This window comes from Gossypium hirsutum, chromosome A12 (assembly GCF_007990345.1).
Source record: "Gossypium hirsutum isolate 1008001.06 chromosome A12, Gossypium_hirsutum_v2.1, whole genome shotgun sequence".
Classification (NCBI taxonomy): Eukaryota; Viridiplantae; Streptophyta; class Magnoliopsida; order Malvales; family Malvaceae; genus Gossypium; species Gossypium hirsutum.
In genome coordinates this window covers 104,432,927-104,447,737 of record NC_053435.1, presented here as the reverse complement: position 1 = coordinate 104,447,737, position 14,811 = coordinate 104,432,927, and the positions used below count along the sequence as shown (strand labels likewise).

The 14,811-nt window shown below is 34.0% G+C and overlaps 1 pseudogene; it reads left to right on the top strand.

Annotated features, from left to right (window-relative positions):
• Positions 1–2,331: 2,331 nt before the first annotated feature.
• On the top strand, positions 2,332–9,969 carry LOC107936395 (uncharacterized; annotated as a pseudogene).
• The last annotated feature ends 4,842 nt before the right edge of the window (positions 9,970–14,811 follow it).

Sequence of the window (14,811 nt, the reverse complement as noted above, 5' to 3'; positions counted from 1 at the left end):
CTTTTTGCATGGCCTAAATTTCAATACCGCCAAGGATTTATTTTCTTTCAACCCTGTTACCAGAAATAGTAATATTCACGAGGATTTTTATTTAAATTCATCCACACTATTCAATCAAACAACATTTACCGAGTAAGATTATCAATCTCATAACATGTAGTTCATTATAAAATCATTGAGTAAAACAAATGATTTATGTAAGTGCGTTGCATTGAGGAATATCTACTAAGCTATTATAATTTGATTGGAATATTTTGATCAAAATTGTTTCAACTTATAATTGATGAATTTATGAGAATTTTTAGCACTCGTAATTGAAGATAATTCAAGAAAGAATCAAGCGAAGCAAAAATATAATCAAAACCTTTATTGCGATAGGAGATTTTATTAGAGGAACTAATTTGTAGTATAAAATTGTATAATTAAGTTCGTGTGTTTATCATACTATATTTTCAGCACGTTTGGTTCGCAAAAATCGAATAGAGTAAGCATTGAATAGCTATGCAATGAGAATAGAATAAAAATGTTATAAGTATTACGTAGTTTGGTTCACTGAATGGGCTAGATGTATGGGAATATGCAAGGAATAAGTATAAAAATATATTAATATAGTTTAACTAAATAAATGGAGAAATTATTTTATGAATCCTTCCCACCACATCATCCATGGTTTCTTCCAATAATTTAATGACATTTCATCAATTTTTTCCATGTCATTAACACATAATTTTGGTAATTTTTTTAACTAGAATCTCGAAGCAAAATTTTAAACCCCAAACCTAAAATCTTGAATCTTAAACGCTAAACTCAAACCTCGAATTCAAACTCTAAAACCCAAATCTAAACTTGAATCCAAACTTGAACCTTGGACCTTGAATTTCCTAAACCCCAAACTCGAACTTGGAGTCCTAAGTTTGAGAGTCAAGGTTTAGGGTTTAAGATTTGGGTTTTGGGTTCGGAGTTTTAAGTTCGAGATTCTGTGTTCAAAATATAAAAAAATACCAAAATTATGTGTCAATGACATGAAAAAAATTGTTGAAATATCATTAAATAATTAGAAAGAGACCATGAATTATTTGGTGGGGAGGGTCCATAAAATTATATATAAGTTACCTTAAAAATTTATATTCCAATAATTCATTCCTCTTAAATTAATGCAACGTTACCCCTACTAAATTATGTTTCCTAAAACTAAGGGTTTGCGTTTTAATTTTGGTAAAAGTCTATTGAGAGTACTTGTAATACCGTATAAAGTTCATTTTAATCCCTCGGCTTAAAGTTGTTTCTGGTTAGTCTTTATATATTAAAAATTTATTCAAATCATGACACTTTTATAATTTATTGTTAAGTTACTAATAATTTTCCAAAATTATATTAAGCCGAAAAATACATAATTTTTTTGGAATGGTTGGGGTTTTATGGGTTTGGTCGGATTATGGAAAAATCAGTAGGATATAATATAATTTTGTTCAAATTATCAATAATTTAACAATAAATTATAGTTATGTTATGATTTGAATTTTTTTTAACATACAAGGACTAACTTAAAGCAACTTTTAGTAGAGGGACTAAAATAAACTTTATATAATAGTATAGGATTCCCGGTAGATTTTGACCTTTAAATTTTGTTGCTCGCATCGGATAAATTTATATGCGTTGTTGTTCCAAAATCATCCTATATTTGCTATAGTTAGGAAGCATAATGCTTTTGGAAGGCGTTCGGCACACAATCTCAAATTTCAAATACAAAAACAGAAAAACAACGACTTAGCCAAAGAGTCTTTGTTGATGTAGTTATTGAAAATTGACGATAGCTCCCTGCATGGTGGGGGCAAGCACCTGCTTTTGAACTTGACTTCTCCGACATGCCTAATGTAACACTCCGGGCCGGGTGGAAAAACATACCATCATATAAGGGAGTGAATCATAAGAAATTAATAATATTTACACAATTAAGGCAATTAATAAGCTGTCAACGTTAAGCTACATTTGATTTTGGAAATGGTCGAATTTTTATTCTGATTTGAAAACCTTCACTTGTTTGTAACACTTCAATATTTTTTTTACATTCAATATTATATGAATAATCATGTTGCTTGGACTTTTTTTTTATAGTATTCGTGTTTTAAAAATAGATATAAAGATATGATTTCTAGAAATTATTAAAAAAATTAAAAGAAAAAAATTATACTTATATTATATATATATCCGAAACTTATACTCGAAATTGAGTAATTTACGAGAATGGACTATGACATTAAGGATTTCCTTTTCTAACATGTTTTGATTCATTTGATGTGTGTACATAAAAGAAATTTCTTCGAAAAGGGATCACTTCCTTAAGTTGCACAATTTGATCAATTAAATGTAATGAAGAAGCTTAGTTCATTATTCATTAGACAATACAAAGTTGTCGGTTTAGTCTTATAATTCAGTCTCACTTCTTCCCTTCTTTTGATTTCTTTTCACTTTTACTTCGTAAGGAAGTACTTCATGTTTGAGATTAACAAAGAAAATGGATTTAATCAAAAACAATTGTGCATTAATTAGCAACACATTGGATCATGCATGTCTTTTATAAACTAAGTTGAAGTACATGAATTGAGTATGCTTCTTGCTGAATGTTGATGGGGGTTTCCATTGGACAAACCTTTCCAATTCTCATAATACAAGACAATGCAATCACCATGGATAAGAGACGCCGCAAAAGCCTGCTGTTCCGGTTGTTGTCCGAATCCATTTCCAGGACTGCCCGAGTCTCATTCTGCAACGTCGGAGACTCCGATCACCGCTGCGAAGGCATTTCGATACAAGTTTGAGGTAAGCACGGTTGCTACTCTCTACCCAAATTTCAACTTCACCAACCATGAATCCCTTCCTTCATTTGAGGAAACTTTTTCCTATTTCAACAAAGTGTACTGTTGCGCGGAAGCGTGTGAAAGAGTAAAATTATTGTACTGAAAAATCACACTAAGTTCAATTCCCAGGAAAGAGAGGTGGATCACGAGGATCGCTTACATACCAGATCTTTCCTAGCCAGAATATCCCTCTATCGTAATTTAATAGCACAATAAATCACTACAATGACACTTGCAAAATTTGCAAAACAAAAATAAAGAACACTAGAATTTTAACGAGGTTCAGCAAATTTTGCCTACGTCCTCGGGCACTACCAAATATATTTCACTCCAAAAATACAAGTGAAAGTTTACAAATAGGGAGAGAGAACAATTGCCTTAAGTAGAGAATGGCAAGTGTGGGATGAAGAAAGTAAGAAATGGTTAGGCCTATTTATAGTTGAGGTTCAAGGATCAACTTGCAATGTCCCTATACAATTAGGGACCAAAATTGCAATTATCCCATGCCAACTTTTAACCCAACTTGCCAACCAATTTTACTTTCTACTTTCGGTGCCCACCCTTTTTGACTTTTCAAACAATGGGTGGGTTCCAATAATCTCCACCTTGAAGATTTGATTAGGATAATCTTATCTTCACACAATTCTTTCTGCCTTTGACAACAATACTTGATAGTGCCTTCTTCAACTGTTAAACTTGCAGGATATTAATCAAGTTCAAACAATGTTCGAACTTGGTTGCTGTTACCACCTTAGTCATCATATCTGCGGGATTATTTGCAGTCTTGATCTTCTGAAGACAAATTTTCCCCTCTTCAATAATTTCCCGCACAAAATGGAATCGTACGTCGATATGTTTTGTACGTGCATGATAGACTTGATTCTTTGCTAAATGAATAGCACTTTGACTATCACAATACACGTTAATATGCTCCTGAACCAACCCCAAGGTTTTAGCCATACCTTGTAACCAAATAGCCTCCTTTACAGCCTCTGTTACAGCCATGTACTCGGCTTCTGTGGTTGACAATGCAACTGTAGACTGTAGTGTAGACTTCCAACTTATTGGTCCTCCAGCAAGTGTAAACACATAACCGGTGGTTGATCTTCGCTTGTCCAAATCACCGGCATAGTCAGAATCAACGTACCCAATAACACCTTTACCAAGTGTATTATCCTGCTTGAACAGTAATCCAACATCCACGGTCTTCTGAATATACCGTAGAATCCATTTCACAGCTTGCCAATGTCCTTTTCCAGGATTATGCATATACCTGCTCACTATACTAACTGCCTGTGAAATGTCGGGTCTTGTACACACCATTGCATACATCAAGCTACCCACTGCATTAGAATACGGAACTTGCAACATGTATTCTCGTTCTGTATTCGTCGAAGGAGATAGTTGTGCAGAAAGCTTGAAATGAGAAGCCAACGGGGTACTTACAGGTTTGGTCTGCTCGTTCATGCCAAACTGCTGTAGTACTTTCTTCAAATACTGCTTCTGAGACAAGCTAACTCTGCCATGAGCTCTATCTCTACATATTTCCATGCCAAGAATCTTCTTAGCTTCACCTAGATCTTTCATCTCAAACTCGAGATTGAGTTGAGTCTTCAATCTCTCAATCTCAACTTTGCTCTTAGATGCTATTAGCATATCATCAACATATAAGAGCAAGTATATGAAAGTTCCTTCTTGTAGCTTCTGAAAATATACGCAATGATCAAATTTACTTCTTGTGTACCTTTGCCCTTTCATGAACTGATCAAATCGCTTGTACCACTGCCTCGGAGATTGTTTCAATCCATAAAGCGACTTTGTCAGTTTGCAAACCCAATTTTCTTTATCAGCAACATTGAATCCATCAGGCTGAGTCATATAGATTTCCTCTTCCAAATCACCGTGTAAAAATGCTGTCTTCACATCAAGCTGAACTAGTTCAAGATCGTATTGCGCAACCAAGGCTAGCAAAATTCGAATAGACGAATGCTTCACAACTGGAGAAAACACTTCATTGTAGTCTATTCCTTCTTTCTGAGCGTAACCCTTTGCTACCAATCTAGCCTTGTATCGAATTTCATTTTTACCAGGAAATCCTTCCTTCTTTACATATACCCATTTGCATCCAATTGCCTTCTTTCCCTTGGGCAGTCTCACCAACTCCCAAGTCCTATTTTTATGAAGAGACTGCATTTCTTCATTCATAGCTTGCTTCCACTTTACACCATCAGAGTTACTTATTGCTTCTGTGTAAGTGGAAGGAACATCATCATCTGCAATTGGAAGTGCATAGGCCACCATATCGTCAAAGCGAGCAGGCTTACGAATCTCTCTTCTTGGCCTCCTATATGCAATTGAATCTTGTTGCTGTAGAAGTTCTTGGGTCGAAACTTCTTCATCATTTGTTCTTTCAATATTAGCTGGATCATCATTAACCTTTTCAAACTCCACCTGCTGCAAAGTACTACTGGTTTTGTCATCCTTTTGTGAATCCTCGTTCTTCATCATGGTTGATTCATCAAAAGTTACATCTCTACTGAAAACAATCTTCCTTGTATCAGGACACCAGAGACGGTATCCTTTTACACCACTAGTTATACCCATGAATAATGCTTTCTTTGCTCTTGGGTCTAACTTAGATTCTTTTACATGATAATATGCAGTGGAACCAAAAACATGTAAAGAATCATAATCAGTAGCAGGTTTACCAGTCCACATCTCCATAGGAGTTTTTCCATTTATTGCAGCTGATGGCAATCGGTTAATTAGATGGCACGCATATGTAACTGCCTCAGCCCAAAATTCCTTGCCCAATCCAGCATTGGACAACATACATCGAACTTTCTCCAGTATAGTCCGATTCATGCGTTCTGCCACCCCATTCTGCTGTGGTGTATCTCGAACAGTGAAGTGTCGCACAATGCCCTCATCTTGACATACTTGTAGAAATGGATCATTTTTGTACTCAGTACCATTATCTGATCGAAGTCGTTTGACCTTTCGACCTGTCTGAGTCTCCACCATCTTCTTCCACTTCAGAAATGCATCCAAAACTTCATTTTTTCTTTTCATTAGATACACCCATACTTTTCTTGAATAATCATCAAGAAAAGTGACAAAATAGTGCACACCTCCCAAAGAAGCCACTTTGGTAGGTCCCCACACATCACTGTGAACATAGTCCAGAATTCCTTTCGTATTGTGAATTGCTGAACCAAATTTTACCCTCGTCTGCTTGCCCAGAACACAATGTTCACAGAATTCCAATTTGCAAGAATTTGCACCTTTCAACAAGCCTTGCTTCGCCAAAGTCTGCAAAGCTTTTTCACCAGCATGTCCCAATCGCCTATGCCATAACCTGGTAGCCTCTGAATCTACATCTTTCACAGAAGCTGTTGATGTTGATCCAATAACTGTACTTCCATTTAAATAGTACAAGTTATTTCTTCTAGTGCCTTTCATCACCGTCAATACCCCAGCTACTACCTTTAGTAATCCATCTCTCAAAGTGATTGTGAGCCCTTTAGATTCTAGGGCCCCTAATGAGATGAGATTTTCTTCAAGCTGGGTACATAGCGAACATCTGTCAGAACTTGGATTGAGCCGTCATGGTTCTTCAATTTGATTGTACCTACACCCATTGTCTTACAGGCACTATCATTGCCCATAAAAACAACTCCACCTTCTAGTTCTTCAAGACTAGAAAACCAGTCCTTATTAGGACACATATGGTAAGTACATCCCGAATCCAATATCCACTCATCCGTTTGACATGCCATTGCCATGCCAACCAAGCTAAAGTCTGACTCCTCATCATGCTCCGCTACACATGCATTAGAAATAGACTTGCCCTTTTGTAACTTAGGACAATTCTTTTTCCAATGCCCTTTCTCACGACAAAAGGCACATTCATCTTTGGCGGGTCTCCCTTTGGACTTACCCCTTCTACCAGGTTTGCTGCTGTGTGAACGACCTCTTACTGTTAAGACTTCTGCAGTTGTATCTCTGTGATCTCTTTTATCTTTCTTTCGAGTCTCAGATCTATACAACGCACTACAGACTGCATCAAATGTGATTGAATCTTTCCCATGAAGCAATGTGGTGGTAAGATGATCATATTCATCAGGAAGGGAATTCAACAACAATAATGCCTTGTCTTCATCTTCAAATTTCTCATCCAAATTTAGCAAGTCTGCTAAAATTTTATTGAATGAGTTCACATGGTCATTCATCGACATACCGGGTGCATACGTGAACCGAAAAAGTTTCTTTTTCATATAAAGCCTATTTTCAAGACTTTTCGTTAGAAACTTTTCTTCTAATGTATCCCACAGCTTCTTCGCTGATGTCTCCCTCATGACGGAGTACTTTTGCTCTTTGGCCAAACATAGGCGAATTGTACCACACGCCTGTCTATTGATCTTGGCCCACTCCTTGTCATCCATCTTGTCAGGTTTTTCTTCAAGGCTATATCCAGCTCTTGCTGACATAAGACATCCAGGATCTCACACTGCCACATACCAAAATTATTGGTACCGTCAAATTTCTCTACTTCAAATTTTGCATTTGTCACAGTAGTCCTTGCTGATGACGATGCTGCTGCCATTTTTCTCCTCAATCCCAACTACTGTATACGTGAACAGTACCGTATACGTAAATAGTACCGTATACGTGAATAGTACCGTATACGTGAATAGTGCCGTATACGTGAATAGTACCGTAAACGGTCGTATTCCCCAAGTACGAACCTGGCTCTGGTACCAATTGTTGCGCGGAAGCGTGTGAAAGAGTAAAATTATTGTACTGAAAAATCACACTAAGTTCAATTCCCAGGAAAGAGAGGTGGATCACGAGGATCGCTTACATACCAGATCTTTCCTAGCCAGAATATCCCTCTATCGTAATTTAATAGCACAATAAATCACTACAATGACACTTGCAAAATTTGCAAAACAAAAATAAAGAACACTAGAATTTTAACGAGGTTCAGCAAATTTTGCCTACGTCCTCGGGCACTACCAAATATATTTCACTCCAAAAATACAAGTGAAAGTTTACAAATAGGGAGAGAGAACAATTGCCTTAAGTAGAGAATGGCAAGTGTGGGATGAAGAAAGTAAGAAATGGTTAGGCCTATTTATAGTTGAGGTTCAAGGATCAACTTGCAATGTCCCTATACAATTAGGGACCAAAATTGCAATTATCCCATGCCAACTTTTAACCCAACTTGCCAACCAATTTTACTTTCTACTTTCGGTGCCCACCCTTTTTGACTTTTCAAACAATGGGTGGGTTCCAATATGTACCCTCAATATTCCCAAACGGATGAAGCTGACAAAATCCGAGCTCATGAATACTATCATCTTTCCATCACCAACCATGTCTACCTTGATTACATTGGCCATGGCCTTTTCTCTTATTCTCAGCTTGAAAATCAATGTTCAGGATCTCCTGTTAATTCATCATCTTTAGAGTCCCCATTTTTGATGTTTCCTACAAATCAGTAAGCTTGAAATCTCAGCTATTGTATTGTGGTGAAGAGTCGGAATTTCAGTCCAATATGAGGAAAAGGATCATGGCTTTCATGAATATCTCAGAAGCTGATTACAACTTTATTTTCACTGCAAATCAATCAGCTGCTTTCAAGCTTGTTGCAGAGTCTTATCCATTTCAGTATAGTCGAAACCTTGTAACGGTTTATGACCATCAAAGTGAGGCCGTGGAAGTGATGATTGAGAGGTCTAAGAAGAGAGGAGCAAATGCCATCTCGGCTAGTTTCTCATGGCCTAATCTGGAAATACAGAAGGATAAACTGAGGAAGAAGATAAGCAAGCGCAAGAAGAAAGGACTTTTCGTTTTCCCACTTCAATCAAGGGTTACAGGGTCGAGATATTCATATACGTGGATGAGCCTGGCAAGGGAGAATGGGTGGCATCTGTTGCTTGATGCATCTGCATTGGGAGCTAAAGACATGGACACCTTGGGGCTTTCTCTCTTTAGCCCCGACTTCCTGGTTTGCTCATTTTACAAGGTTTTTGGTGAGAACCCATCTGGATTCTGTTGCTTGTTTGTCAAGAAATCCAGTACTTCAGTTCTGAAAGATTCAAACACAAGTGTGGGAATAGTGGATCTTGTACCTGTATCATGGCCAGCTCGAATCCCCGAAAAACCAGCTATAGTTTCTAGCATTGAAACAAAAAAGAAAGTGGATGAATTTCCTCCTATTCAAGGTTCATTCTCAGGCCCCTTATCTATCCAACACAAGAACGATGAAGATGAAGCCAGTCATGAAGTACAGAAACCTGAAGGAAAAGGAACCAAATCAAAGAAAAAGACTGTATCATTTTCTGAAATTGAAGAAGTGATAGAAGCATCCTTTGAACCTGGTAGCACCAGCAATACCCTTGAGAACAAAAACCCAAATTTCGAATGCAGAAGCTTGGATCATGCAGATTCATTAGGGTTGGTACTAATCAAGAGCAGGACAAGGAACCTGGTCAACTGGTTGGTGAATGCACTGACGAGTCTTCAACACCCACATTCAGAAACCGGCGTCCCTGCTGTCAGAATCTATGGACCCCAAGTAAGCTTTGACCGAGGACCCGCCGTGGCATTCAATGTATTCGATTGGAAAGGAGAAAGGATCGATCCTACAATGGTGCAAAAGCTGGCTGATAGAAACAACATTGCTTTGAGCATCGGAACTTTGCACCACATTTGGTTCTCGGATAAGCATGAAGAGGAGAAGGAGAAGAAGGCATTGGAGACAGTATTGTCGAGCAATAGGAGAGATAATTTGGGTTGTGGAATAACAGTGGTCACTGCTGCATTGGGATTCTTGACAAATTTTGAAGACGTGTATAGGGTATGGGCATTTGTTTCCAGGTTCTTGGATGCGGATTTTTTGGAGAAAGAGAGATGGAGATATAAAGCTATTAATCAGAAGACAGTTGAAATCGTTTAGACTCTCAATCAATCATCAGTTTAATGAAATCTTATCCAACAAAATTGTAATCAGCCTAATGTTGAAATTCAACAATCTAAGGGTTTCCATTTATAGATTGCAACAAGTAGATTAAAGACAGATTTTAGCTTTCCAAGGCTACCTAATAGACAGACCCTTATTTTTAAGGGTTCAATTTGTCGAGTCGGCTTGGATCTTATTAACTTTGGAACTCATCTTTGCATTCATGATCCATTGATGTCATTAAAGCCCACTTCTTATCATCCCATTTAAAAAGTCATAGAGGCCCAAAGCAATATATAACGTTTGACTAAAATCAAGCTATAGTGAAAAAACGTTTAACTTAAGCCCATTGCTTCCAAAGAAAAAATGCTAGCAAGAACACAAACAACACTAACATAAGCTACGTTAAAATAATAGATTTCAGCCACCAAATTAGACCTCCACAAGCCGGTGCATTCCGTCTGTCGACGATGACCACGTTCTTTTTAGTGTAACCAGCGAAACCTTAGTAAGTACCATCGAAAAACGAATCTGCCACTGATTCAAAAAAAAATAGTTATAATCAATTAAAAAAACTTTTATTTTCTCCGAAATCTTGTGTTTAACTTTTTTTTTACTTGCATTCAAGCCTAAGTAGTTGAATTAGTTGGTTTTCAATAAAATAATTCAAAATGTGATTGATATTTTTGTTCAAGAATTTTGGGCGAAGCTTGTCAAAGGAAGTGCCAAAAATGAGAGTGATGCACTAAGCCCTAACATAGGGAAGTAATAAATCAAAATACAAGTCAAAGCATAGGCTTTAAAGTCACGCACTCAATTTGTTTACCACCTACCGCTTACTTAATATTTTTCCTAATCTTTTAAAACTATTAATTAATTGAATTGTTGTGGAATTGGGGAAGTATTATTCAATTTCAAGTGGGCAGAATTCAAGACTGCTTTAGTCCAAATGTTTGGGCTTGAAAATTTTTGGATAATTAATATTTTTATTTTATAATTGATAAAATTGACAACTATCTGTATCTTGATTCGCCATAGTTGAAAAATGAAAATAATCATTAACTAATTAAGTTAAGATTCATCAAAATTTAATATTAATCAGAGATATATATACAAGAGTTTAAGTGAGTTAATCACAATTATCTAAATAATTATTTACAAATTTTACAACAACATGAAAAAGTCAAAATTCATTAGACATGGGCTTATAGTTGGATAAGATTACCCATTATTGAGGTTATTTTAGACAGTTCATTAATCACCTTACATGAAATTAATTAAAATACTGTACCAAAAAATCAATTAACAGATGTGCGCCTGCTATCTTACCAAACTAAATTAGGCTTACTTCACAAATTAACCACCACATGCATTAAAAAAATTTAGATTTATTTCTATATGGAATTTTATTGGGATTTCCTATATGTAGATTCCCCAGATTCACGCATTATAAGCCTTTTGAAAAATCAACGTGAAGAATAAAAGTAAATTGTTGGTCAATAAGACTTGGCTTGCCTATTCCCCAGCCCGCTTAATGTTTTTATTTTTTAAATGGTTATTGCATATTTTTTAAAATATGTTTCATCTTAATAAGTAATATTATTAACATTGGTAGAACATAAAAAAAAAAAAGGGTTTACATTCTGCACTTCTATAAACACATATAATGATTGATTTTTGCCAACCTTCGTATTTTTTTCGATCAAATGCGCTTATATTTCTATTCTGGTTAGACTTAATCATGAGTCGAGTGAAGGTTTGTTCAAAAAGTGAAAACGAATGGATTTGGACAATAAAATAGTCTCTGGTAAGTTCTTTTGCCCGGGCTCGATTCGACTCGACTCAAAATTGGAAAAAAAAATGTTGTTGTTTCTACTGTTTTGATGTCATTTTACTATTATATTACTAGTATTTTGTTGTTATTGTTTGGATATTGTATAACTCTTGTTTTATTGTTAATTTTGCTACTATTTTAAAGGCATTTGCTCTCTAAGTTGTACTTATCTTAGTGTTATTTAAGCATAAATATTAAATATTTTTTAAAATTTATTTTCAACCTTTATTTTAATATTTTTAGTGTATTTTATGTATTATATTTTTTAAAATTTATTTTTATATAATAATATAAAAAAAATATGGACAAGTCGAACTTAAATTTAATTATTTTTATTGATAACGAGCCTAAATTTATATTGAGACCTAAAGTTGACCCGGCCCATGAAATAGGTTAGAATCTTTAAAAACAAACTTAAAAGTGATAAAAATACGGAAGAATTTGTAGGACTTAAAGAAAACAAATTCAAAAAAATTCTCAAGACACATGGCCCATGCTCCGAAGGTTAAGTTGGATAGTGACAATTGATATCCATTCTAATAAAAATACACGCATACGTATGTTGTGCTGTAAGTTTAAATATTTGAAAATATATCTAAAATTAAGAATAATAAAATTTTGAAAAACTTATAAACATTTCTAAGATATATTCTTATGTAGTCCGATCATGACATCTTCAATGAACTAAACCAAACTAAGAGGAAAGTAACCAAAACAAGAATAACTCATCAAAATCTTAGCTGCCAGAATAATAAAAACAAAATTATTCTCATTTGGATCGTCATGTAGTTGGACAATTATTCTACATTTCTTTTTAGGTATATATTATTCATGCTTCCAAGTTTGGACTTCATAAGCATCTTACCAGTCAAGTTAGCCGTCTTTTGTTTTTTTTTTTTCCGTCAAAATCATCATCCTCTTTTTATAAAAGAATATATTTTTTTAAGTAATTGTATTTTATGAAAAATAATACATGAATAAAAATGGGTGAGTGGATTTTTAAGTGGAAAATAGATTTTTTTAAAAATAAAAATGTATAATTTTTGAAATTAGATAACCACTTATTTACAATTGACAATACACAAATAATTTAATTTTACGTTTATTAACATAATTATATATTTTTTTTACTTTTCTTTAATTAAAATGATATTATTTGACTTGTAGATTATCAATTATCATATAATACATTAATTACAAAGTTTTTTAAATTTCCTGAGTGAAATTTAAAAAATCATATTTATCTTTTTTAATATTAATTAAAAATGCTTAACGATTTTCTAATCAGATTATAAAATTTTAAAAAACATTTTTTTTTCTTTCTTAAATTAATACCTGAACATTTTTCACCCTGATATGATAAAAGCTAAATATTAAAAAAATAATCACGTGCAGCGTGAAACGGAGGTCACATGCTGACATGCTTGACCCGATGTTTCAACTACCCCAACTGGGTCCCACTTTATTACACTTCAACACACAAAAAAGAAATTAAGTTCAAAACGCTCCAAAATAGAGAACAACCCTTTCGGTTCGATAGCTTAAAGACTGATTTTTTATTTTTTATTTTAAATCCTATTGGAATCGAAGTTTGCATCTAATCGGATCGAAGATTTTTAATCACAAAACATGGTAAAAGCATGATGGGTTAAGTTAAAGTCTGATAAGAATTTCATCAAGTATTTTTTAAAATTATTCGAATTTAATCTAAACTTAATCCTACATGTAAGCATAAATAATATCAATTATATTCGGATATATTTTAATTATTAATTTATTTAATTTTATAATTATTTTTTTTATAAATATTTTGACATATTATTTGTGACGGTAATTTTTAAGAGTACTTGTATTTCAAAAAAATAACATCTGATAATAAAATAGTCGACATTAATAAGTCAATTTGGACTTTGGGTTGCACTTCTTTTTTCTAGCTTGAGTTTTGACCAATCAACGTGATTTTTATTTCTTGCTATATACATATTTTTATAATAATTAGTAATATTATGCCTAACGACTTAATGCTCTAATAACCAAAAAAAAAAAATATGCTGTCAATTTTGGATGGCAATAAAAACCTATTAATTTATCCTGAATTAATTATCAGGAATTATATGCAAATCCATCAAAATCCACGTAGGATAATCTCATCAACTATTAATATAAAGTTCAAATTAAATTGTACCCGTCTAATAGTATCTATATTATTTGATGAGTTAAAGTGTTAATCTGTTAAAACTTTAAAAATGATATATTCAAAATGGTTATCAGTTGCAGCTTATGAAACATTGGAGTCTTCTTAAGAGACTTGATTAAAAATGATTTTGGAGTCCTCGGAAGGACTGTACCTAATAGGGCATTGGAGCTTTAAGATACTTTGTAGGGAATTACGTTGAGACCCTCAAAAGGTTTATACTTGAAAGAGTATTGAAATCTTAAGAGGTTTCATTGAAATTGTACAGAATAATTGTTTATACGGTTCAGACTTAGCTTAAGTGGGCAAAGTCTTTCTCTTAAACTGCAACCTCACATTTTTTAGAGAACCAATTCACTAAGATTAATTTTGTACAGAGAAACAATAATTTAAACCTAACCCCTTTCCCCTTTTAAGTTGTTGTTTCACCTTTGTACATTTAAATTTGATTTTCTCAACTTACCATAACTATCAACTAGTAAGTTTATTCAAGTTAGTTAATGATGACACACTCTAAAAATAAAAAGTGTTCCTAACACATAAACAAAAATTTCAAATTCTCAAACTCTTTCTAAATTTCTACTTAAGTCTATGTGATATTCACGTTTAAATAATCAACTTTAGATAATCAACAAATTCTCTTATATTAAATTCGAATACTTATCATATCTTTTAATTTAAATAGTCATTTTATCTGTCTAATTTTATTTTTTATTGAGATCAAAGTCATAAAAAAAAACAATCCTGTATCATCCGCATAGTTTTCAAACCAAGATGAGCTCTCTTGTTGTTACCTTATTATCACATGAAAAATCACAATCATGAGTATCTATTTCCAATTAGAAAGAAGATTAAATAGGAAAAAATGGTCAAAATTCATCAACTAAAAATTAATGTTTGTGCCATAATATTATGGTTATTAATGTTGGTACAAGTCCAACAATGACATCGGTACAAA